The sequence below is a fragment of the Triturus cristatus genome, chromosome 8 (genome assembly GCF_964204655.1).
Source record: "Triturus cristatus chromosome 8, aTriCri1.1, whole genome shotgun sequence".
Taxonomy (NCBI): Eukaryota; Metazoa; Chordata; class Amphibia; order Caudata; family Salamandridae; genus Triturus; species Triturus cristatus.
The window spans coordinates 1,232,337,148-1,232,363,679 of record NC_140591.1 but is presented as its reverse complement, the minus strand read 5'-3'; the positions used below and the strand labels follow the sequence as shown (position 1 = coordinate 1,232,363,679).

Sequence of the window (26,532 nt, the reverse complement as noted above, 5' to 3'; positions counted from 1 at the left end):
TAGAAACTAAAAGAGACTGATTGTCATCTAATTCCTCATCAAAAGTTTCTTTGATGTCACTGTTGAGCGACAGTGAAGAAAATGGGTGATCAATGTCGATGATAACTACTGAAAGCTATGTGCATGTAAGTCTGATTTCTTACAAAAAGGAATACAAATCAGAAAAGAATTTACAAGTGAACTCACAGCATTCATTTGGACAATTTCCCAAAATAAAACTTGAGGTTAATGGCTGCTATATACAGTTTATCATAGACAGTAGTGCATCAATAAGAATCATGCCAGCCAAAAAGTGCTCTGAATTGTCTCTGGTACCTCATCTCACACCATCAAAAATCAAAGTATACATATGAGTGGCCTTAACACCTTTGCAAAGTCAGGGTTCATTTATGGCGATTATAAAACACAAAAAGACAAAGGTACAGCCCTAATCCATGTCCTTCTGAGCACTTTGTTGAGTGCATGTTTGCTTAGCTTTTCGACACAGCTGCTGACATGGGACTAATTTCTATATAATATCAATGCTCATCATGACATAGTGCATAGGTTTCCGTCATTGTGTCCTGGAGTGGGAAAGCTTAAGACAATGAAACTGCAGCTCCACATTAATGAGGACATTTGTTCTGTTGGTTAACGACACAGTTGAACTGCATTTCATCTACAAGAGGCTGTTGAAAAAGCAAATGAGACATCGCTAAACCATGATATTATTGAGCGCTCTACTGGTCAAACACTAAGGGTGTCGCCGATAGTGGTGGTACCTAAAAAGGACAGTGAAGCACCTGTGTGAATCTATGTTGACATGCGTCAAACAAACAAAGCGATCAGAAGAGAAGGACACCCTGGTCCGCACATTGCCAATATGTTTACCCAGTTGAATGGTGCCAAAGTCTTTTTGTGTCTTGATCTGTGTAAAGGATATTGTCAGCTTGAACTGGAAGAAAATTGCATTTAAATTACTACCTTTTCAACTCATGTTGATTTGTTCAGATACAAAAGATTGAGTTTCGGAGTGTCTTCAGCTGCTAAACTTTTTCGAGATGTCATTCATCACATTATACAGCCTGTCATGCATGCTTTCAATAACAGTGGCGATAAACTAGTATTTGGGGCCACACAAAAGGAACATGATACAGCCATTACCCAAGTGTTCTGTCTACTTGCTGATACAGGTCTTAAGTTGAATGCTGAAAAGTGTGAATTTCACAGAAGAAAACTAAACTTCTTTGGGCACATTTTCTCGAAGGGGTAATGACTCCAAATCCAGCCAAGGTTCAGGCTTTGTCATCTACCTCCCCTTCCCATTGAGAGCGTTAACAAAATGGTATATTTGATTTCAGTGGTCATGGGAGAGTGATCAAAGTTTCAAGATGATTAAGCATGCAATTAAAATGCTACTGCAATGGCTTACGTTGATCCAAAACTGCATAAAGAGATTGTTGTGGATGTCAGCCCAGTGGGGTTGGGTGCGATTCTTGCCCAAAAATGGACATGCAAATGCATTAAGGCGTATTGTAGCTTGTGCTAGCCTAAGCTTGTCACAGACTGAACGAACTTACTCACAACCTTAGAAAGAAAGCCTAGCTATTGTGTGGGCTTGCAAACACTTTCGTGTGTTTTAGTATGGGAAACATTTTACCTTTTTTTTAGTGATCACCAAGCATTGTATAACATTTTTGTCATTCCAAAGGCCAAGATGCCCACTTGCATTGAGAGGTGGCGGTTGAGACTTTACGGGAATGACTACACCACTGAGCACCGGCCGGAAAAAGCTCAAAACCCTGCTGACTACTTTTCTCAAGTGCCCATGCCGTGGTATCCCTTCAAAAATGGCCTAGGCCTACGTTAATTTTATTGTGAGGTCCAGCACTCCTGCAGCTGTGTCCATGGAGCAAATATGTGCTGCTACCAATGCAGATAAGAATATGCCCTTCCTCAAATAAATTATTATGCAGTAATCCTAGAGAACACATGCTCGACCTCTTGATAACGACAGTGAATATCAGAAATTCAAGAATGTGTGTGATGAACTGTCCATAACACAAGAAAGGATTATCTTGCAAGGGTCGAGAATTGTCACTCCTGAAAGTCTACAACAGTAAGTCACTGAAGTAGCACATGAGGGACATTGTGGAATTATCATCACAAATTGAGCCCTCCGAGACCGTTTTTGGTTCCCTCATCTTGATGAGAAAGTTGAGAAGGAGCTCCAGGTTTGTCATGTGTGTAACTGTTTATCTCCTAAAACAATACAGCATCCTTTAAACATGTTGCATCTTCCAAGACATGTCTGGAAGAAAATTGCAGATGACTTCTTCGGACCCTTTGAAAATAACCATTACATCATGGTGATCAAAGATGAGTACTCTTGATTCCCTCTGGTGGAAGACCTTTCATCAATCACTCATGATCGAGTAATTGAAAGACTACAAGGCATATTTGCAACCTGGGTTGTTCCATCCTTTATTAAATCTGACAATGGCCCAAACTACAGACTTTCTTACTCATTTGAATATCAAGCATAAGAAATGCACACCTTTATGGCCACAGGCTAATTGCATTGTTGAACGTTTTATGAGCACTCTTAAGACGGCTGTCTAGCGTGCTGCGCTAGAGGTATTTGAGCTCAAGTCCATTCTTCATTCTACTCTTTGTACCTACAGATCTACCCCTAATTCTACAACCGTCGGAAGCCCGGCCACTCTGATGTTCGGAACTGCCATGGGTACCAAGCGGCCCCAGTGGACCACTAAAAGATCAATTGATGCTCAGAAAGTTTAACTCACTGATTCATCTCACAAGTACAGAATGAAGACTTATGCAGATAAGCATCAATGTGCTTGGGACATTACATTTCCGAAAAGAGACCGTGTCCTTGTCAATCCGAGGCGGAAACACAAATCGGATTCTCCATTCGATGCCGATCCATTGCAAGTTGTGACTAGTAAAGGACACATGGTGACTGCTCACCATCATAGAAAGAGACTTCTGGTCATCCTCAGGGTGCGGACCCTAGGCTGGATGATCAGTGGCAGTTTAGAACTGCCCTGATGAGGGGTAGAGTGGAGAATGGTCACTATGTGCCAGGGGTTACTGCCCCCTACTCTGTGAGATGGACCAGATACATCTGGATGGCCTAGGGCCTGGTCCTGGCCGAGGACAACTAGGGTATACCAGTGAGGTAGCTTAGTTGGTCCTGGGAGCTTTGACAGAGGGAATCACATGGGTTCAGGATGGCGTAGAACCGGAGGGTGCCCCTTCAGTTGCGGGCCCCCGTCCGTGTTCTATCGCCCAAGGCAGGGAAGCTCATCAAGGTGGTGATTGGTCTACCCTGCGTTTTGGCTGGAAGGGTGTTGTGTTGGACTTGGCCCTTTTTGCAGGGTCATCCCTAAACTTTTTGCCCTTCTCCTAGCTTTTTTTCTGACATGGTGTTGGTGGTTTTAGGACTCTGGGCACTTTAGCACTGCTGTCCAGTGTAAAGTGCATGCTCTCTCTGTGTTAAATATGGTAAGATTGGTCTACACCTGTTTGGCCTATTTAATTTACCTGTCAGTCACTTGTAAAGTGGTATCGCATATACCCAGGGCTGGTGAATTAAATGCTACTGGTGGGCTTGCAGCGCTGATTGCACCACCCACCAAAGTAGCCTTGCAAACCTATCCCAGGCCTCTGCCATTGCAGGGCCTGTGCGCGCAGTGTCACTGCCGCTGTGACGTGGCACCTAAAGTGTGTGCCATGTCCGTGACCCTCCTTTTACTACATATCAGTCACCCCTAAGGTAGACACGAGCTAGCCCTATGGGCAGGGTGCATTGTAGGTAAAAGATAGGACATGTACCTTAAGTGTGTGACATGTCCTGGTAGTGACAAACAGCCATTTTGGTTTCTCACTACTGTGGGGCTGCCCTCCCATAGCAATGCATTGGGGATTCCTTGATAGGTGTTTCAGTGGTAATTCCTGATATGAGAGGCGCAGCGTGGACAAGTTTGGTATGTCTGGAATAGTAATAATAAATGCTACGCAATGGTGTGCGCAGATTTATTATAACTATTTTGGAAATGCCACTTTTAGAAGTTGGCATTTCTGTGTGCTATGTGTCTGCCTGCCTGATGTGAATTGCATGTCTGGCTTTTGAGTGACAAGGGCTGGTGAGGTGTGTGTGGCTCCAGGAGGGGCAGGGTGAGTCAGCACTAGGCTGAATGGGACATCTGCATTTGGAGTAGTGGAAGGGAGAAGTCCCTGGTCCCTGAATAGGTCAGTGCCTGGCCTGTACAATGCTGGCTCCACCCCCCTGTGGTGTGTCTGATGACTGAGCCCCATCTCTGAAAGGAGGGTGTGAGCACTGTAAGCAGAGTGGTCCAAAAAAAACCAGAACCATTTGAGATTGGAAGTATAAATGTAGGGGCTGTGACCCCATGTGTTGAGTGCTATTCCTGTGCTTGTTCTGACGCTGGGGGCTGCTGCTACTGGGCTCCAGGAGGAAACGCCACGAGGGACTGCCTCCCTGCTGGAGGGCCCTATGTGCTGGCATGCCTGAGCCCAGTCTTGTGCTCCCAGGACTTGAATTTGCTGACTGAAACTTTTGGCTTTAAGCGCCTCGTGAGTGCTATACTTTGATTGCCCAGGAGGAGAGGGCTGGGGCTTCGCAGCATGGAGCTGCATCTCATTTAGGGGAAATCCAGATGTGGGAATTCCCCTGCATTATCGCCCAATCGAGCGGGATCCTACCCCGCATTTTGCTGAGCTAAGCGAGTGCCCACCCCACATTGTGGCGCCCTTTTCAGCGGGTGCCTACCCCTCTTTATGCATAACTAAGCAGTGGGTGCCCACTCCACGGTGTGTGCTTCGCGGGAGCCTTCCCCACACTTTGAAATTGCTAGAGGAGCCGCCGCTCCAGGAGAGACTCAGAAGCCATGCGGCCATGCCTGGTTGTGGGCGGGGCGAGGTTACTGCAGCTGCCAATCACAGCGCGGCTGGAGCGGAAGAGGAGTGGAGCCGACCAGAAGCCAGCATCCTGCCCGAGCAGGGCTCCCGTGAGCTGTTGAGAGGCCCGGTGCACACTGAGGAGAACCAGGTGGAGCCCACCCGCACTGGACGGTGCCAAAAAAAGAGCGGGAGACAACCCCGCCTCCATGCACACTGAGGACCTGCGCAGAGAGGAGCAGAATACCCACAAGAAGCTCCGGTGAGTGGTGCAGTATTCAGAGAGGTCCAGGTAGCGGGACCTGTCGGGGCACATTGTCGGTGCCCGGGGATTGTGGGCCTCCGTTGTGAACTTGTTGGGGGGTAGTGAGTCGGGGCACATTGTCGGTGCCTGCCCCCCACCTGTGGTCACTCTTAGGGCACCGTGAGTGCCCGGGCTGTTCTCACAGCTGTACGCCATTCCAGTGGGCAGCTCCAACACGTGGCCGATTTCATTTTAGAAGTCCCAGTTTGGGACTTGGGGGCCATTCCATTTTGGGAGTCCCAGTGGGGGCTCAGAAGGCACAGTGGTGCCAAGCCGAATTCCCCAGCTGCAACGCGATAGAGAGCGGGCAGCTGCAATGTTGTTGGGCATTCCTTTGGAGGGGAGAGAAAGGGGTGAGGTGCACCCCAGCCCCCAGTGCATTGCGCACTTTTGGGATTTTGCTGCATTGGGAGCCCAGCCCTGACTATTTGGACAAAGGGCATTTGAGCCCCAGTGGAAGGCCAGTTTGGCCTGGGGACAGTTGGGTGATGCATGCACGTTGTAGTAGTGTACTGTGGTGCACTGCTGATTTAGGCCTAATGTGATATTGCGTAATATGTTTATGCCTAAGGTGATTGCATAATATGATTTATACTTGGGAGGCCTATGCCATAATGTGTTATGCTGGTGAGGTTTGGGAATAATGTATTTTATGGCATGTGATAATGCTTAGTTCATTATTGTACCAGTAATTACTGGTTGTTATTTATACTTACTTATCTTTTCTGATGGTTCTGACGGTGGCCCAATTGGCCCTGTCATGTATACATAATCCCCTGTGAATATTGCCCGTGCCAGTTGGCACAGTGTGAATGTGTGATTAGGTTTCTAATGTGTTTATGATAATACAAAGGCTTTTTTTATATAACCGTGTGTGGAGTTTCTTTTGTGGTGTGCCTAGTGTGTTGCTGCTGTGTGTGTGTGTTGCACAAACGCTTTATACATTGCCTTTGGGATAAGCCTGACTGCTCGTGCCAAGCTACCAAGGGGGTGAGCAGGGGTTATCAACAGTGTGTCACCCCCTTGCCCTGACTAGAGTGGTGGTTTCTGCCTGGCTTTGGCACAAGCCTTAGCCAACCAGAAATCCCATTTCTAACATTAGGAGATAGGGAAAATAGTTTGTTTGTTTTTTGTATGATGGCAAAAACATTAACATCAACTCTGTTGACGTTCTGACAGCCCTGTAAAGTGCGCACTCGTCACCGTTTTTTAGTTTCACCTCATGTGGGACCGAGCCCGAAAGAATTTGCAAGCTTTATGAATACATTTCACAACTTTGTAAAGAAGACCGTGCCTGCAGTTTCTCGGTTTTTGTGTCTATGCCACCTCCTTCACCCACATGTGCCATCGTACCTGCCTGCCCTCTATGGTAGATTAATCTTGGGATTCCAGTGAGTAGTGGCAGGCCAACGTGTCCTGGACCTTAGTGCAAGAAAGGAACTGGGCACCCTGGCTACTGATTGAACTGTGAAATACAGCAATAATTATGGCCCCTCACTCTTCAGAGCCCCAGTGCCACCACACCTGATTCACCAATGGAGCTACAACACTGCTGCTGATAATAAAGCAAACCTTCCACCATGACACTTTGCCAAAAATCCACTCAAAAAGTACAGAGAAACGTATACATTAAAGCAAACAAATTCTAACCTGCAATCAATTAGGTCACGTTAAGGAATTGCTTATGTGGGAGAAGAATGTGCATGCTAGAGAGCAATGTTGAATACACGATATAACAGAAGTAATTAATTTGCCCCAATTATAACTCCTTTCCAAAATCTTAAACTACTCTTTGGAGCTGCCCTCCACCATTGTTTTCCATTTTTTTTATGTTTAAGCTGTAGTATTTCATGGCACACGCACAAACAAAATGTGGACCAGGCCTTTTATAATAAAGAGAGCATTTATTCAACATCTCTTCATGGCACTGTAGCCTAATTTATTTCTTTAACTCATATTTCTGGGTCATTTCATTTCAGCTTTCTGTCTGCAAATCTCAAGACGCAGTTACAAAATTAACCTCGTAGTGAAAGTGAAGTATTTCCAGTGTTTAGCGTCTTTCAATTTATGCACAATGAAAGGCCTCCTTTCTTTGTAATTGTTTCATCATTTTTAAACTTGGTAATACATTCCAAACAAATACCCTCCATATCATGCCACATAATTCCAATCAGCATAATTTCACTCAACGCCACACACTTCCACGCCGCACAATTCAACTCTACACATTTCCATTCCACACCACATAATTCAACAAAAAACCACATAATTCAATTCAACAACACAATTACACAACCCACCAGATACATCCAATCCACACCACAGAATTTCACATCATGCCGCAAGTTTCAACAGCATACCACATGTTAGATCTGGGGGTCTCTAGTTGGCAGAGGTAGGTACCACTGTCCAAATAGGGACCCTCGCTTCTAGTCAGGGTAAGGGGGATACACTCTTTAGATAACCCCTGCTCACCCCCTTGGTAGCTTGGCACTAGCAGACTGGCTTATCAAAGGTAATGTGTAAAGTATTTGTACGAACACTCACAGTAACACATTGAAAACACCACAAATGGACTCCATACCAGTTTAGATAAATAAAAGTATTTAATCTAAACTAAACAAGACCAAAACGACAAAAATCCAACATACACAGTTCAAGAATATGATTTTTAAAGAGTTCTAGGGTTTGCGTCAAAATAATCCACAGTTGCGTCACGTTTAGTCCAAAGTACCTGTCGATGCGACAAAAGTTCCAAATGGAAGCTGCAGCATTGAAAAACAAGCAATGAGTCACTCCTGAGACCCTAGGGAGGCGATGCGACAGCCCCGCTGCACGCAGCGGGCGTGTTGCGATGAATCCGGTCTGTATGGGGAGGGATGCGATACCTTGTATGGATTCCGGTGCGCAGGTTCGGTAGGAAGCGTCTCGCACACGCACGTGCTGACTCACCCTGTCTCCGGGAATTGCCCAGCCCCCTGGAATTCCCCAGCCCCTGTCACTCAAACTCCAGACAAGGAATACACAACCTAGCAGAGGCAGGTTTGGATAGTTAGGCAAGAAAATACCTACTTCCTAAAAGTGGTATTTTCAAACACAGAATGTTAAAACCAACTTCACTAATAGATGTATTTTATCATTCTGAGTCCAGTCATACTAAACTCAAATTTCTACCATGCTCCCTGGGTCAGTTAGGATAATAGGATGTAATAATCAAACTGCCCATTCTGGCCTATGGGGAACAGGTAGCCTTGCAATAGTGAAAAACGAAAATGGCTGTAATTCACTATTAGGACATGGCACACACACATGCGCATGTCCTACTTTATACTTACAATGCACCCTGCCCTTGGGCCTACCATAGGGGTGACTAATAAGCAGAAAAGGGAAGGTTTAGGGACTGGCAAGTGGGTGCACTTGCCCAGTCAGCATGGCAACTGCACACAGGCACTGCGGTGGCAGGCCTGAGACACCATTTTAGGGCTACTCATGGGGGTGGCACAATCAGTGCTGCAGGCCCACTAGTAGCATTTGAATCACCAGCCCTGGCACACTCAGTGCACTTTACTAGGGACCTACTGATGAACCAAATCTGCCAATCATGGATAACCAATCATAGTAACAATTTATACAGAGAGCATATGCACTTTAGCACTGATCAGCAGTGGTAAAGTGCCCAGAGTCCTATAGCCAACAATCACGGGTCAGAAAAAACGAAGGAGGAAGAAGCAAAATGTTTGGGGATAACCCTGCAAAAAGGGCCATTTCCAACACCACATAATTAAACTTCACTACATACCACTCCACAACACAAAAAACCATTCCACATATTTATACTCCATGTCACACAATCGCAGTCCACATGATTCCAAAACACTGAATACCACATAACTACTATCCACATAATTCCACCGCACACCATGCTACATAATTCCACTACACAAATCCACTCCATACCACACAATTCCACCACACACAATTCCACAACTAACAATTCCAATCCAACCCACATAATTCCACACCAGATACATCCACTCCAAACCAATACACATGGGTAAAAGACATTGTCATTTAAGACATTGTCATTTACAACACCAATAGCTCTAACTCTTACAAATGCAAGACCTATAGCATTGCAAATGCTTGTTTATCCTGTGATGGCATAGAACCATACTTTCTTTCTTCTCAGCACTTCCACATGACTCCACAAGAGTTCTGCTGCGGGGAGCCACCAGGAACACACCTTTCTTCCAGAAGGGGCCCCTCTTAAACATGTAACATATATTTATCCATTCCAGTTGTTCTAACCTAGTATGAAATGCTAATGTTGTTCAATTGTATGTAAATCAGTCCTACTGAGAAGTGTCAAAGTTAGCCCATTAAAAGTACGATCGCCCCCCTAAAAAAACCTAGCCATTATTGTCCCATTAACAGGGCACGAGTATCGGATACACGCGGGTGGACAGTTTCCAGTGTCGGAATGGTAACACGAGCACTCGGGCAATGCCCGAGGGGCCGGTATTCGAATTCCAGCTGTGGGCTGCTTTTTTGAGCAGCCTGGGGGGCTGATTTGGGCAGTTTCTGCACTGTTCAGATACTACCAGCAGCCCAGTGGGTGCCTGAGTGGTTTTTCTGTAGGCAGATGGGCGTCAATTACCTCCCTTTTATCAACAGGCAGAGGTATCACTCCCTTTCTCTCGCTGGGCTGGCCCATTAATATATGCATATTGAGTGGGTTCAGGGGGCCTGAGCAAAAGCGTCCTCACTTATTTTCAGGAGTGTTTCACCAGTGTAAACTAATCCGTACATTTCTTTTTTAACCTCTCCTTTTTTAGAAAATTTCGCAGAAGCAGTGTTCTGCAGAAAGGCAATATGCAAATGTGGGCCCGGGCCGATTTTTAATCCCAATCCAGCCCTCACAGTGTCCACCCACTTTTTTCACAGGGTGGACGCTGTCCATCCTGCCAAGAAGTTGGGGCCACTAAAAAGATGCTGAATTTGTTCCAATGTAATTTTAAAACACCGGGACACTTACAGCAGCGCCTGCAAGTTGTTGTCTGCTTTTGATCTGTAACAAGGTGCAGGCGGGGAGGGGGCTTTCTTAGTTCGGACTCCTGCTGGGCCCATAACAGTCAGGAGCCTCACACCTAAAAGCAAATGCAGCAGAGGGGAAACAAAGGCTCACACCTTGTTAGCACTTCACACATACTTAATAGAGGCTGCTTTTCACTTTGTTCAGGCTCTGTTTAGGAGATATGCATGCACTATAATCAATCAATCAAGAAATTTGTATAGCGTGCTACTCACCCGGGGGGTCTCAAGGCGCTTGGGGGGGGGGGGGGGGTCCGCTACTGCTCGAACAGCCAGGTCTTGAGTTGCTTCCTGAAGGCGAGGTGGTCCTGGGTGATCCAGAGGTGGATGGGGAGGGAATTCCAGGTCTTGGCTGCCAGGTAGGAGAAGGATCTTCCTCCCATGGTGGCTCTTCGGATGCGTGGGACGGCGGCGAGGGCGTGGCTGGTCGATCGTAGTTGGCGGGTGGGAGTGTAGAAGTTCAGGCGGTTGTTGAGGTACCTGGGGCCCAGGTCTTGGAGGGCTTTGTGTGCGTGGGTGAGGAGGCGGAACGTGATTATTTTGTTGACGGGTAGCCAGTGCAGGTCTTTCAGGTGTCCGGAGATGTGGCTGTGGCGGGGGATGTCCAGGATGAGTCGTGCGGAGGCGTTCTGGATGCGTTGGAGTCTTTTCTGCAGTTTGGCTGTGGTTCCGGTGTAGAGGGTGTTTCCGTAGTCCAGCCAGCTGGTGGTCGTCAGATGTGTTGATCTTTCCGAGTATTTGCACAAAATAAATCGCATTTATATACGCTTACTACCCTTGAGGAGGCATTGTAATTTTAAATATCACTATTTTTTCTTTTAAAGTACTATAGGTAGAGGAAGCTTTATGCTGACAAAAGGCAACATTGGTTTACGTAAAGCATACAAAAGTGTGAATCTTCTGCCTAAATCAGGAGGGTTTGTAAGTATACTCGAAATGTGCTCCAATGTACTCATGATAGACGTTAAACATATATGTGAGGGCTTAAGATCTGATGTCACGCACTGTGATGTCACGCGCCTCACGCGCCATGATGCCACTTGCTTACTGATTAATTAGGTCAATGCCCCCACTTCTTTCTTTAGGACTTGTGCCCTGCATATTAAAATAAGTGCCGCGACCTTTAGCTATTCTGGCCTCCCCTGGCACTCTGCCAAGGGAATTATGACTTCTCGTGATGAGCGGTGCGGTTACCGGCCCAATTAAAAGTACAGCAGCGACGCTGAGATCTTCTGGCAGTGCCATTTAGAAAGAGCAGCATCTTCGATGGAAGAGCAGGCACTGTACGATCAAGGGATTCCAGCTCACCGAGGAGTCCATGTGATTTCCCAATTCAAGTAAAGGAACAGCTATATGTATCAAGCAAACTGTGCGACCAGAATTAGTAGCTCGGTTCTGGTGGCTAAACACAGCTCTCCACAATAGGCACAGCAATCATCTGAGCTTTATTTGCGAACAGGCCGTGGACTGTAGAAAGGCCGTTTGCATGACTCAATAAGAGGCACGTCTCAGACCCATGGCTGGAGGCTGGCTGACTGCTTCATCCTTACCGGAGATTCATGTGTGGAAAGGCCGGATTCCCCTGACAGGCTGATGCTGCTGGAAGGCCCATGAGACTGGGCCTGTGCAAGTCATTTGCCGGGTAAAAGAGATGGAGACGTCTTGAACGTGACCGTTTTAAAGCACTATGGCGAGTGTGCCTTACAACACTACAGTCCTTTAAAGCTGCCCACCCCTCGGCACCCTGTGAGGCTGAAAGCAGCGCTTTGACTTAACTCTTTCAATCCCTGGTCTCTCACCTGAACATGGCCGGCATCGAAATCCGAGTAAGTCTGAATACATAATCATTGTATCGCCATTGGTATCCTTTCCCACCCCTCCAACATAACATACATTCCAATAAATAAACACACAACACAATTTTTTCTTGTTTGGGTAAAGCTGCTGCAGGTTTATTACATACATCGTTATGTAATAGGTGGGTTATCTTAGGGGCGATCCAAGGGCAGGCAACCAACTGGGCCGCCTGCCCGCCTGATGAGCCAGGCAGCAGTGGGGCGAACCCCACCTGTGCTGCCCTTACTAGTGATCCTCTTCCCGGATCACGTGGCCCTTGGTACCTTCTTACTCACGCCCCTTTCAGGGTGGAGCTTAGCATAGCAAACTCACCGGTTGTTCAGGCCCACAACAGCCAAAGGACTAGCGGGGCGCCGACACGGTTTTCCAGGAATCTCCCATGAGGCTCCTAGGATTTGGCTCTGGCACCCACCATGATGCCGCGCAGAGGTACCCTTCTGTACCCCTTTGATTCCAGATCTCCCTGTAACTCCGCCTGCAACAAAAAAGAAAAACATTACAACATTCTCTGCCTCCTGCCTGCCACAAACCACGCCGGGTAAGCAGTAGGGAGGGAGACGGCGTGTCTCCCGCCCTCGTCTCAAAGGCTGCTCTGTCAGGCGGCCGCAACCCCCCAAGCCTGAAGTCTGATTGCCCCCTCGGCCTGACCTGTGCCTTGCCTTGTACTTGCTCATGCTTGTGTTGCTTTCCACCAGGATTGCTTCTACTCACCAACTAAAGACTGAAAGCCCGGGGGGGGGGGGGGGGGGGGGTAAATTGTTGTTTTTTTCACCTCCCTCGCAGCTGATGGTAAATCTTCGACTTCGATGTCCGTTTCCTCTTCAGCAGTGTCATGTTCAATAAGAACAGCGGGTGTGCGGGCCTATTTTATTATGTAGTGCTTCAAGGAAATAGTTTACAGTGTTATTAGCATGTGGGTGATGAGAAAGGGGAGCCGCGAATGGAAGCCAGTGAACACAGTCTGGAGAAATGGTAAATTAGAAGTGTGCTAAGGGTTAATAAAATCAGTTGAATGGTTCACGTTTGTATCATTTGTATGTGCTATGTCTTGTGCTTTTAATTTTTTTTACTTTGATTAGCCGAACAGCGCTTAGCGCTGCTTTATATTTAGCTGTTGCTGCAGCACTGCTTTGCACTTTATTAAATATTGCCTTTTACACTGTGTTATACTTTGCTGTATTTGTTAAGTCATTAGGGTCTTCTCTTTGTGCGGCGTGGAAGTCCCTATGTGTTTTCCAGGGGGACTCTTCTCTCATGACTGGGAAAACACTAAAAGAATTCTTCTTTTTCTCTTGTTTCTGTTTTCAACTCTTTCTAGCCTTTGAGGGAGGCCACTCATGTTTCTCATTCTGGGTTAAGGGAGCGGTGTCCCGCCATCTCTCTCTCTCTTTATGAGTTTCTTGGATCAAACTTGATAAGCCTGGATAATCATTTCCAATGATTAACTGCTCAGGTAATTGAGGTATCAACCCGACTCGTAGTGTTGATGCAGGATCTGATCGACGTATGCTAGAGACATCCATGGTAGGATATAGTTTTTTATCCCTGTGTACACATTGGATGGTTACATTCCCATTAGTATGGGTTATCCCTCTTGTTATGCTTTGAGGTCGTAGGACGCCTTGCAGACAGCCTGTATCCACCAAGGCAGTCACAGGTTGTTCAGTCACATAGAGTTGGCAGTGATAAGGAGGGGTTTTTTGATCTTGGGTGGAACAGTAGTAGGACCTGACAACTCTGACTTCCATCGGTTCTTCCTTCTGTGGGCAGAACCGATCTCTGTGTCCGAGGCCCCCACAACGGAAGCACTGAGGGCCTTCTGAGGGTGGTCTGGGAGACAGGAAGTCCGGGTATAATGGTAACGGTTTTCGGTTTCCTCAAGGAAGAGGGTCGTAGTGGACGAGGACCCCGGCTTCCTCCCTGTCTCCAGGATGTGTCCTCTCGACCTTTCTGAATTTCCTGCACCCTGCTAAAAGCACTGGCTATCTCCACAGCCGATTCCAACATAAGGCGGGTGTGCAGGAGAACCCATCTCTGTACTGTGGGATGCAGTGATGACAGATAATGTTCCACATAGATTTTAGCCATTATTTCGTCCTTCGTTGTAGTAAGTGGTTTCAGCCACCTGTAAGCCATGTATTTTAATTGAAAATATTTTGCCCAGGGAGTCTCTTGGGAACCCTCTTTGATCTGTTGTAGTCTGATCCAGTACGTTTCTTCATCGATGCCTATTCGTTCCAGAACACTTTGCTTAATTTCTGTATATGAGGTAACTCCCTGTAGGTTAGCTGCCTGATAGGCGGCTTGCAGATCCCCCGACAACAGTGGTCCCAGGTATTGAGCCCATTTATCTGTAGGCCAGGCGGCCGCTGACGGCATCCGCTCAAAGTTGTTAAAGAAGTAGTCAGGGTCTTTACCGCTCACATGTTTCTGCATGACTACCGATGGAAGAGAGGTGTGGCCTCTCTGCTGTCCTATAGCATCTGACAATTTCCCCATGGCGGCCTCTTGTGTCTGGCTTCCTTTGACCTGTCAGGGCCTGCTGTAGCATTCCCCTATCTTCTTCCTCCACTGACAGAAACCTTTCTATGACCCTTTTCAGTTTCTCCTGGCTTTCAGCCATCTTGGCGATCATGGCTTCCATGTCTCAGGGTCCCACTTCTGACACCATCTGTGGGAGCGCAGGCTGGATAAATAGATGCGGAGGTTGTGTGTACTTCTTAAAGATTGTAGATTTTATTGTATGTTAGGTAAACAAAAGGGCAGCATCGGGTTTTCATGGTATCCTCCTTTGCTTCTTTTCTTCCCTTTTCCTCTTTCTGGTCATCTTCTCGTCTATGTAACCTACTGGAGGCTCGGAAAAGGAGATAAGAAAGGAGTGGTAAGTATTGTGCTTTCCCTAATCACAGGGGTGACATCTACCATTCACCACACCCTTTTTGTGTGTTGGTGTAGTAAATACACATGGAGGAAGGCAAAGGTTACCAAAATAAAACTTCAACTCGAACTTCCCTCCTGTCTAAGGGTTCTGTAGGTTTCCTCATGTCACGGAGACAACAAAAGAAAGAGTAACCTGTACGTTCTTCTGGAGTTTCCCCTACATGGGTTCTGCATAACAATAGTGCTGCTCATAGTGTCAAGGTGGCTTCGGATGTGGCTGGGTGAGAGACAGGGGAATTAAATGGATGAACTCTGCATACGCTCTCCCCTCCACCAACATGCATTCACTCCCCTTTCTCCCCTATATTCTACTCACCAATCCTGTCTGGACTTACCCTCTCCGCCGAAACTCTCCAGAGTTGTGGCAGCACTTCCGCATCCTCCGCAGGGCTCCACCACTCTTCACACCACTTCTCCGATTCGTCTTCAGCCTTGCCGTCCTCTCGGAATTCCTCTTCGGGGTTAGGGTTGGTTCCTTATGCTTGTGGGAATGCTCCTTCATCCTCCAACGGCTCCAGGTATGAAGTATGATCCCCCTCTCTCTCCGCCTTTGTCCTTCTTCTCTTTCTCTTCTGGCTTTCTTCCAGGATCAGCCCCTCCTTCCTGGTTTCTGTTCAACCAGTCCCGGTCCTCCTTTAGTAACACGTGACAAGGAGGTGTTCCGTACAGAGGAGTAATGCGTGATCTCTTTTCTTCCCAGGATGAATCCGGGTTCCGGTCCTTGGAAGGCGGACTTGATTCCTGGATTGCAGGTAAATATCGGGGAATGGGGTGGACCTTCTTACAAGTGCCTTAATGTTATTAAAGTGCATCAGTGAGTGCAATTAATGACAAATCCTACTGCTTAAGTAATAAAACCAACTATTTTATGAAATTAGGACCAACCTGGTATCTATGCCTATAAACACAGAATTCTTAATGAGGCTGCATCTTCTCAGTCTAGGTACTCTCGGGTGTAGTGAGATCTAAACTTATTCTAAACCAGACCTCACTATCCTAACTGTTAATTAAATCCAAATATGGCCAAGCGGTGTTAAATCGCTTTAAGCCCCCTACCAGCTTGACATATGCTTCCTCAAATTGTTTTGTTCTAATAATTTTACTATAACACTCTTGATACCACGGAACCCTAGAGGTTCGCCACTTTTGAAGAATCAATTAACAAAGCTGTATCTAAAGTAAAAGACACACCACCATCAGAATTGAGAACTGCAACTAGCTTAGACCAGAAGGCCCTTAATTGAGGACAGGAATACAAAATATGAAGCCAGCCCCCCTCCCGCTGGTGCTTGCACCGAAAGCAACAGTTATTGAGAGCTGAGAACATTTTATTTAATGCCTCTGGTGTATAATAGGCCAACTAGCATGAAATAAACAACATTCTTTTAAAATGTCTTGCTTGGATTTATAGCCAAAAAGTGAGATTATCTGCCAATCTCTCACAGACAAATCGCAGTGAGTTGTTAGGCATATAATGTCTAGCCTTATGTTGATCCCATTAAGGTATGTCCCTAAATTGTGTATTATCCGATACTAGTTCCCTATTCAAGCCATCTTTGACCTGAACAGGGCTTGGTATAAAATATGGCTCTCCTGATCAAGATCAGAGCAATAATCTTTAAAAGATCACGTAATCTGATGAGAAGAGAATAAAAGCTTGTGGGCCTAGTTTACAACTGCGAGCTGAGATTTCGAGCCAGGTTATACGTTAACCCTGAAGAAAGAAATGCCCAACCTCTCTAAACCTGGCTTGCTCCCAAAGTGCAACAATGGTCGACGGAATTGTTAAGCCCAGATCCCCTAACTCCCTAAGCGTGAGAAACGCCCAGCCCAAAATAATTTAGTTACAATGATATATACTCAAAAACCTGGCACTCAATTCTGCTAAAACCTTATATCTAGCCTTTTTCAGAAATTTTGTAACCTTAATAAAAACTGGTAAATGGAGGCCAGCGTCCTGCTTCCTTCTAAAAAAAAAAAAAAAAAAGAATCCATTCCTTCACTACCGTCCAGAATTCTTGCACAAAGATCGAGAAGAGATGCTTTATAATAAGATTGGAGATGGGGAGACCCAATCCGCCATGGAGAATATTGAGCTGGAGAACGGACTAATTTACCCTAGGTGCTTTACTATTCCATATAAAACACTTAAGAAGCACATCTAAATCAGAATACAAAGAATTAATGACTTTAATAGGGATGTTCGAAAATAAAAACAATAAAAGCGGGAGGACCGACACCTTAATAAGAGCTACTCTACCTACTAGGATCAAAGAAAGCAGGGTCCATTTTTCGAGCAGACCTTTTTTTAAAAAATTTTTTTAAATGAATGTAGTTTAGCTCAAACAGCTTACAATAGCCGTGGGCAACATATACTCCCAAATAGCGAATTGGTGCCTGGTGCCCTGCCTGTACATGCAGAAGTGGTAGAAGGGCCTTGAGAGGAGAATTAAAAAGTAAAACTTCTGTTTTGTTGGTGTTGATCTTATACCCTCCATATCTTTAAACTGATCACACTCATCTAAAACCTGCTGAACAATTCCAACTTCCGGTTTCAGATATAAGATGATATCATCTGCGAAACATTTCAACAAAGACATACCAAAAAGAGGTGGCTCTATAATATGGGAAGCCCTAATCCTAATCGCTAAAGGTTCTATAAAGAGGGTGAATAAGATAGGCGATGGGGGCAGCCCTGTCGGGTCCCCCCCTTAATTGTGACCATGCAGACTAGATGATAATTAACAATAATCTGAGCCTTGGCTCCATGATAAATTTTAGAGAGCATTGTAACAAACCCTGAAGAAAACCCAAACCTTTACAAGCCAAAAAGCAGCACCTCCCAGTTAACCAGATTGAAAGCTTTCTCCTCCTCAATCATGATGACTACCACCTTTGTCTGATGAACTGAGAAATAATCCATTGCCTGAAGTAAGAATCTCATATTGGCAGCCATTAATCGCCGGCGACAAAACCTGCTTGATCTCTATGGATTGCAACCTGAGCCAGCAGTGTAGTCCGAATGGCCCAAAGCTTCATCAGTAGCTTAGAATCGCATTAGGCAAATTTATGGGCATATACGAGTTAATGTCTTCAGGTTTTTTCATTTTCTTTAGAAAGCTATCAATTGTAGATTCCCTAAAACAAGAGGATAATTGACCCCATCTTTAATATTATTAACTAGATTGGTCAAGAAAGTGAGTAGTTCGCCAGCAAAGGTTTTGTAAAATTCAGCTGGAAAGCCATCATTACCTGCAGCCTTACCACAAGACATTAAAGCTAAAACATCTTTTATTTCACTAACTGTTATAGTTTCCATTAATTGAGGCCCCTGGCTAGCCTAGATGGACGGGATTTTAACAGACTGAATGTACTGTGCTATATGTATTGGAGAGGTGGAATAGCTGGTCCCATACATAGACTTATAATGATAAAGGAAAACCTTGGATATAATTATTATTTTAATAATAGTTTTACATTATATATGTTACATTATATATGTTTAAATATATATATTTATATATATATTATAATAGTTTTTCGGGCATACTGGCGCTATGCACCAACTGACAACGGGCTCGGTCTCGGAATGACCCGTTCCCAAGGAATATATATATATATATATATATATATCAAAAACCGCAATAATAGCGAACCGCTACTGTTAGCCTTCCCCCTACTCACTTGTGATGGTGGTCCGCGGCGAGGTGGCAAACCTCTACGTATTCCGACAACGCTGTAATTCCTCCTTCCTTGAATCCCCAGCAACCACGGACACCAAATGAGCTTCAAAACCGGTCTTTTAATGAGAGCAAATAGGCAAAACAATTACTCTACGCGTTTCGGGATAACACTCCCTTGATCACGAGTAAAGGCAAAGTGAACCAGGAAGTGCAATAAATAGTCATGTGATTTCTTTTGGTAAACAAAGAAAACAGACTTCTAGGCTACTCGTTACTTCACAAGGCCACTTTTTTCTTGAAGGCAACTTTAACAAAATTTACATTTCGACAAAATACATTGTGTGGAACTGAGTAAAATATTTGATGTAATCTGAACATGCATTGCATTATACACAGAATAAATAACAATTTTCGTCCATTTAAATCATAAGGGTTGAGTATATACCTTACACAAAATTCCGATTCAATCGTAATTACCTAAACCATTGACCACTGAAGCCCATGTGGGCATTAATATCAAATGTCAAAAATTATTATTTGAACGAAAAATAGTTCCACTTAACATGTAAATAGAACGTCACAAAGCATATATGCATCTTCAGTCAACACTTCTTGCCCCAGTGGGCTTATAAAAGATACTCAATCTTCCATATGTCACCAGAATAGATCAAAGTTTGCATCTACAAGAAAAAACAAATAAATCAATCAACAATTGGTCGAAAAAAGTTAACTAAGACTATATTTCCTGAAACTTTACACCTTAAAATCATTAAAAACATTTTTTGCAATAACATTTGTTAACAAGCTACTGACTCTCGTTTCAATAATGCAGGACTGTGAAGATTCAACATGAACACATTCAAATTCATCCTAAGTGCACCGCTAACTCTTCGTCACAGTTATGACCCATCGGGGCCAAAGTACCATACTGGATTATGAGTTTCGACTCCAATCGTCTAAGGTCTTGAACCCTATTACCTCCTCTCTCACTCATCTTTATTGTGTCAACGACGCAAAAACTGAGTAAATCACTGTTCTGACTGTGGTGACTCAGGAAGTGGCGTGCAACAGGGTATTGTTTATTGCCATGTTTAATGGCGCGAAGGTGTTCTAAAATTCTGATTTTAGCCTTATGTATGGTGCTGCCAATATAGGCTTTTTTACAGGGACAAAACAAGGCATAGACTGCAAAATCTGTGTTACATGATGTATGTTTCAAAATCTTGTAGGGCTTATTGTTTGGGGAAAGGATGCATTCCTTGCAGTTTTTGCTATGTTTGCATGCCTTACATTTTCTGCATGTGTAAAAGCCTTGTACCCCTAGGGGCAGATTTATGATGCCTGGCGCATCCCTGCAAATCAGCAAGGATGCGCCAGGAATGATGCGTCACGCAAGTTTACCCTTGCGCCACACATGATGCGCCGCATTTATAATGCGGCGCATCATGGCGCAGGGATAAACAGATGCGTGACGCATCCAATGGCGTAAGGTTGGCGCAGTGCTTCAGTTGCGTCGCAAGCGCGACGCAACTCCAGCACTGTTCCAACCAACCCTATCCCTAACATGGTGCGTCAAGCCTTACGCCTGCTTCAAGCAGGCGCAGGGTTTTGGCGCATCAGCGTTGGGAAAGTGACTCAGTCAAATCTTATAGATTTGACTGAGTCACTTTTCAGGGGCGTTCCTGCGACGGAACGCCCCCCCCTATGTCGACACGCCCACGTGAAACCTGACGCAGGTTTTACGTGGCGCAGGGCTTTACATCGTGACGCATCTCCATAGATGCGTCACGATGTAAATATGGCGCAACGTGGCGCAGGGTTTACACCGCCGCTGCGTCACAAAAGTGACGCAACGGCGGCGTAAAAGTGGCGCATCTCCGACATAGATCTGCCCCCTAGAATGTTGGTGTGTGTAGGTTCAATGGTTCTGCACAATGTATTCTTTAATGATTTTGCCTTTCTATACGTGACTTGTGGGAACAATTCCACACACTTTGAGAGGTCACTGTCAGTGTGTAACACTGGCCAGAAAGTATTGAGGCTCTTGCGCAGATCAATGGCCTGATTGTTATAGGTGGTAATAAACCTTATTTTCTCTGTCTCTTCATCTTTTATTTCTTTTTCAGTTAGTAATGATTCCCTTGATCTTTTAGCCACTTCTACCTTTGCTTTGTTAACAACAGTCTTTGAGTAACCTCTTTCCAAAAATCTCAGAGTCATTACTTCTTCTTCCTTTACATAATCTTCGGGGGAGCTACAGTTACGCTTAGCTCGCAAGAGTTCTCCCAAAGGGATACTGTCTAACAAAGGTTTTGGGTGACAGCTGCGTGCGTGCAAAAGGCTGTTTCCAGCAGTTTTCTTCCTAAATAAGCAGCATTTTAATTTATCATTTTGGATGGTAAGGGAAAGATCAAGAAACTCAATGGTACTTTGTGACCATTGGCTTGTGAACTGAAGATTGAAAATGTTGTCATTAAGGCTTTCTACAAACAGATTTGCTTCGGTCTCACTGCCATTCCAAATACATAGGATGTCATCGATGTACCGCACCCACTTAACTACCTTTTCTTTGAAAACATCATGTTCTTTGACAACCTTTTCCTCCCAGTACCCCAAATAGAGACAGGCAAAGCAAGGAGCAAAGCAAGTCCCCATTGAAGTACCGAGAGATTGTTTGTAAATTCTGCCATCAAAAGTAAAGAAGTTTTGTGTTAAACAAGAAGTCATCATTTCAACAAGCATCTGAGTGTGCCTGAGGTATGAGATAGATCTCTCATTCAGATAATATCTACATGCTGCAAGTCCCAACTCATGTGGTATACATGTGTAAAGACTTGCAACATCCAAAGATAGGAGTGAAAATTCTCTCTTCCACTCCAAATTCTCAATCACTTTCAAAAAATGACCTGTGTCCTTTATATATGATGGAAGCTTAGTGACAAAGGGTTGCAAGAAAAAGTCGACGTATTTGGAAGTGTTTTCCATACAGCTACCTCTGGAAGAAACAATAGGTCTTCCCGGAGGGTCTGTTGGGTTCTTATGGATCTTAGGTAATAGGTATAGAGCTGGTAATTTGGGATGTTTGCACATCAAAAAATCGTACTCATTTTTCTCTAATACCCCATCTTTCTTCCATTTGTCTAAGCTTGTCTGAAACAGTCTTATAGAATGTTCGTACTCCATCCTATTACTCCTTTGATATTTCTCACTGTCTGCTAGTTGTTGCAAGCCCTCATTTATATATATCTTTTGTGATTGAACAACCACGTTTCCCCCTTTGTCTGATTTCTTGATAACTATAGAGTTATCATTCTTCAAACTATTGATAGCCTCTTTTTGTGCTGATGTGACATTCCTCCATCCATGCCATTTTTTCTTTGAAAGTTTCATTAACTCCTGAGTTACTCCTCTCTCAAATACCTCAATTGCATCGTTCTTAATTTGTGGCAAAAAGATGGACTTTGGTTTAAATGGATTTTTTGCATTCAAATTAAGGATGACATTTTCATTCTCAAAATCAGTAAACGGATTATCATTACTTGTAGCTAAGCCTGCCAGCACGTTAGCTGTATGAAGTAACTCGGCATCATTGATACTCACTGCGCTTGGATTATCATTCATACTTTCTACTTGAGTTTCCACCTTGGTAGCAAACCATTTTTTAATACGTAATTTCCTAGTAAAATGGAAAAGATCTATTCAGCTTTGCGTGTAATTAAAGTCAGTTGATGGACAAAAGGTAAGTCCAAGGGCAAGTAGTTCTACTTCGAAATCACTGAGCACTCTGTCAGATAAATTGATTACCGTTTTCTTATCCATTACTTCATCTTGCTTTGGCCCCTTGTACGACTTCCCACTGGGCTCATATTGTCTTTCCGTGTTGATTTGTTTCCTCTTCTTACGCCTTTGCCTCCTCTTCCACGACCTCGTACATTTCCTTGTTTGTTGTTGGTTTGTCTCCCCTTGGCCATCATGTTGAATTCTGTTAAAATGCTTGTTTTTTGCCCCATCGAAATTAGAGATATTCGAAACTTCGCTGCTACTGGCGATACTTCCGTCAGTTTGGGGTTCAGTGTCTGTAAGTTCTTCTTGTGGACTAGTATCTCTATTTGTATTATCGATTGTTGGCATTTCAACGGGGGGATTTTTTCGAAGTTGGTCATATTTCTTTGCAAAGGTTAGGATTTGTCCTTTTTGATAATCCACCAAATCTCTTTGAAACTTTCTCTGTTTTTTCACTTTGATATCATCCTCAATCCTTTCCAAATTTCTTTCCATTTTGTCCATTTCTTTCTTGAATTCCTCTTGCTCACAGAGCGCTTTAATCTGTTCCGTTAACTTATTTATTTGTTTTTTCTTGTAGATGCAAACTTTGATCTATTCTGGTGACATATGGAAGATTGAGTATCTTTTATAAGCCCACTGGGGCAAGAAGTGTTGACTGAAGATGCATATATGCTTTGTGACGTTCTATTTACATGTTAAGTGGAACTATTTTTCGTTCAAATAATAATTTTTGACATTTGATATTAATGCCCACATGGGCTTCAGTGGTACATGGTTTAGGTAATTACGATTGAATCGGAATTTTGTGTAAGGTATATACTCAACCCTTATGATTTAAATGGACGAAAATTGTTATTTATTCTGTGTATAATGCAATGCATGTTCAGATTACATCAAACGTTTTACTCAGTTCCACACAATGTATTTTGTCGAAATGTAAATTTTGTTAAAGTTGCCTTCAAGAAAAAAGTGGCCTCGTGAAGATACGAGTAGCCTAGAAGTCTGTTTTCTTTGTTTACCAAAAGAAATCACATGACTATTTATTGCACTTCCTGGTTCACTTTGCCTTTACTCGTGATCAAGGGAGTGCTATCCCGAAACGCGTAGAGTAATTGTTTTGCCTATTTGCTCTCATTAAAAGACCGGTTTTGAAGCTCATTTGGTGTCCGTGGTTGCTGGGGATTCAAGGAAGGAGGAATTACAGCGTTGTCGGAATATATATATATATGGACACAAAGCATTCACCGGTTTTCTCCAGGAAAAGAAAGAATGCACAAACTCCTCTTCGTCGGTAGATACTGTTATTTTATTGTACAGTTTTCACATCTCCCTTATGTCATGACGCGTTTCGGCCGACGAACGGCCTTGATCACAACCCAGCCGTAAGGGGACTGCACCACCGCATGAATGGCAGCGGGCCAGGGAGCTGGAAATCATGTCCAGTTCTTAATGGAGCCACAGCACCTACTATTGACCATGCACGCATCGGGACCCATTGGAGGGTCTTAAATAACAGTTCCACAAACGCTTTTTTACATGGGGACGACATATCCCAGAATTCCTAAGGAGAGGGCTCATCTGAGCAGCCTATCAGGAGGCGTCTGATTAAATAAAGGAGTGGTCAAACAAACGCTGTGTACTGAGTGGAATCTAGCCTTTGAAGAAGAAACAATTTCGAAACGCGTCGGCTGCCCGAGACGTGAGTGTTGGTATGCGGATGTACACTGTGGTCTGAGTGCGTCCCGAACCTGTGGGTAACTTGGAGCAATCATTGACACGCGGCAACCCAGCCGTAAGGGGACTGCACCACCGCATGGATGGCAGCGGGCCAGGGAGCTGGAAATCATGTCCAGTTCTTAATGGAGCCACAGCACCTACTATTGACCATGCACGCATCGGGACCCATTGGAGGGTCTTAAATAACAGTTCCACAAACGCTTTTTTACATGGGGACTACATATCCCAGAATTCCTAAAGGGAGGGCTCATCTGAGCAGCCTATCAGGAGGCGTCTGATTAAATAAAGGAGTGGTCAAACAAACGCTGTGTACTGAGTGGAATCTAGCCTTTGAAGAAGAAACAATTTCAAAACGCGTCGGCTGCCCGAGACGTGAGTGTTGGTATGCGGATGTACACTGTGGTCTGAGTGCGTCCCGAACCTGTGGGTAACTTGGAGCAATCATTGACACGCGGCAACCCAGCCGTAAGGGGACTGCACCACCGCATGGATGGCAGCGGGCCAGGGAGCTGGAAATCATGTCCAGTTCTTAATGGAGCCACAGCACCTACTATTGACCATGCACGCATCGGGACCCATTGGAGGGTCTTAAATAACAGTTCCACAAACGCTTTTTTACATGGGGACTACAATATCCCAGAATTCCTAAAGGGAGGGCTCATCTGAGCAGCCTATCAGCAGGTGTCTGATTAAATAAAGGAGTGGTCAAACAAACGCTGTGTACTGAGTGGAATCTAGCCTTTGAAGAAGAAACAATTTCGAAACGCGTCGGCTGCCCGAGACGTGAGTGTTGGTATGCGGATGTACACTGTGGTCTGAGTGCGTCCCGAACCTGTGGGTAACTTGGAGCAATCATTGACACGCGGCAACCCAGCCGTAAGGGGACTGCACCACCGCATGGATGTCAGCGGGCCAGGGAGCTGGAAATCATGTCCAGTTCTTAATGGAGCCACAGCACCTACTATTGACCATGCACGCATCGGGACCCATTGGAGGGTCTTAAATAACAGTTCCACAAACGCTTTTTTACATGGGGACTACATATCCCAGAATTCCTAAAGGGAGGGCTCATCTGAGCAGCCTATCAGGAGGCGTCTGATTAAATAAAGGAGTGGTCAAACAAACGCTGTGTACTGAGTGGAATCTAGCCTTTGAAGAAGAAACAATTTCGAAACGCGTCGGCTGCCCGAGACGTGAGTGTTGGTATGCGGATATACACTGTGGTCTGAGTGCGTCCCGAACCTGTGGGTAACTTGGAGCAATCATTGACACGCGGCAACCCAGCCGTAAGGGGACTGCACCACCGCATGGATGGCAGCGGGCCAGGGAGCTGGAAATCATGTCCAGTTCCTAATGGAGCCACAGCACCTACTATTGACCATGCACGCATCGGGACCCATTGGAGGGTCTTAAATAACAGTTCCACAAACGCTTTTTTACATGGGGACTACATATCCCAGAATTCCTAAAGGGAGGGCTCATCTGAGCAGCCTATCAGGAGGCGTCTGATTAAATAAAGGAGTGGTCAAACAAACGCTGTGTACTGAGTGGAATCTAGCCTTTGAAGAAGAAACAATTTCGAAACGCGTCGGCTGCCCGAGACGTGAGTGTTGGTATGCGGATGTACACTGTGGTCTGAGTGCGTCCCGAACCTGTGGGTAACTTGGAGCAATCATTGACACGCGGCAACCCAGCCGTAAGGGGACTGCACCACCGCATGGATGGCAGCGGGCCAGGGAGCTGGAAATCATGTCCAGTTCTTAATGGAGCCACAGCACCTACTATTGACCACGCACGCATCGGGACCCATTGGAGGGTCTTAAATAACAGTTCCACAAACGCTTTTTTACATGGGGACTACAATATCCCAGAATTCCTAAAGGGAGGGCTCATCTGAGCAGCCTATCAGGAGGCGTCTGATTAAATAAAGGAGTTGTCAAACAAACGCTGTGTACTGAGTGGAATCTAGCCTTTGAAGAAGAAACAATTTCGAAACGCGTCGGCTGCCCGAGACGTGAGTGTTGGTATGCGGATGTACACTGTGGTCTGAGTGCGTCCCGAACCTGTGGGTAACTTGGAGCAATCATTGACACGCGGCAACCCAGCCGTAAGGGGACTGCACCACCGCATGGATGGCAGCGGGCCAGGGAGCTGGAAATCATGTCCAGTTCTTAATGGAGCCACAGCACCTACTATTGACCATGCACGCAT

At 45.1% G+C, this 26,532-nt stretch overlaps 1 long non-coding RNA gene across 1 annotated transcript in view; it reads left to right on the top strand.

Moving 5' to 3' along the window:
- The window catches only part of LOC146805646 (uncharacterized), an 88,758-nt gene that overhangs the window by 8,636 nt on the left and 53,590 nt on the right, over positions 1–26,532 (top strand). Inside the window, exon 2 of the long non-coding RNA XR_014967867.1 lies at positions 15,816–15,867. This is a non-coding gene — a long non-coding RNA (uncharacterized LOC146805646). The remainder of the gene's footprint in view (positions 1–15,815; positions 15,868–26,532) is intronic.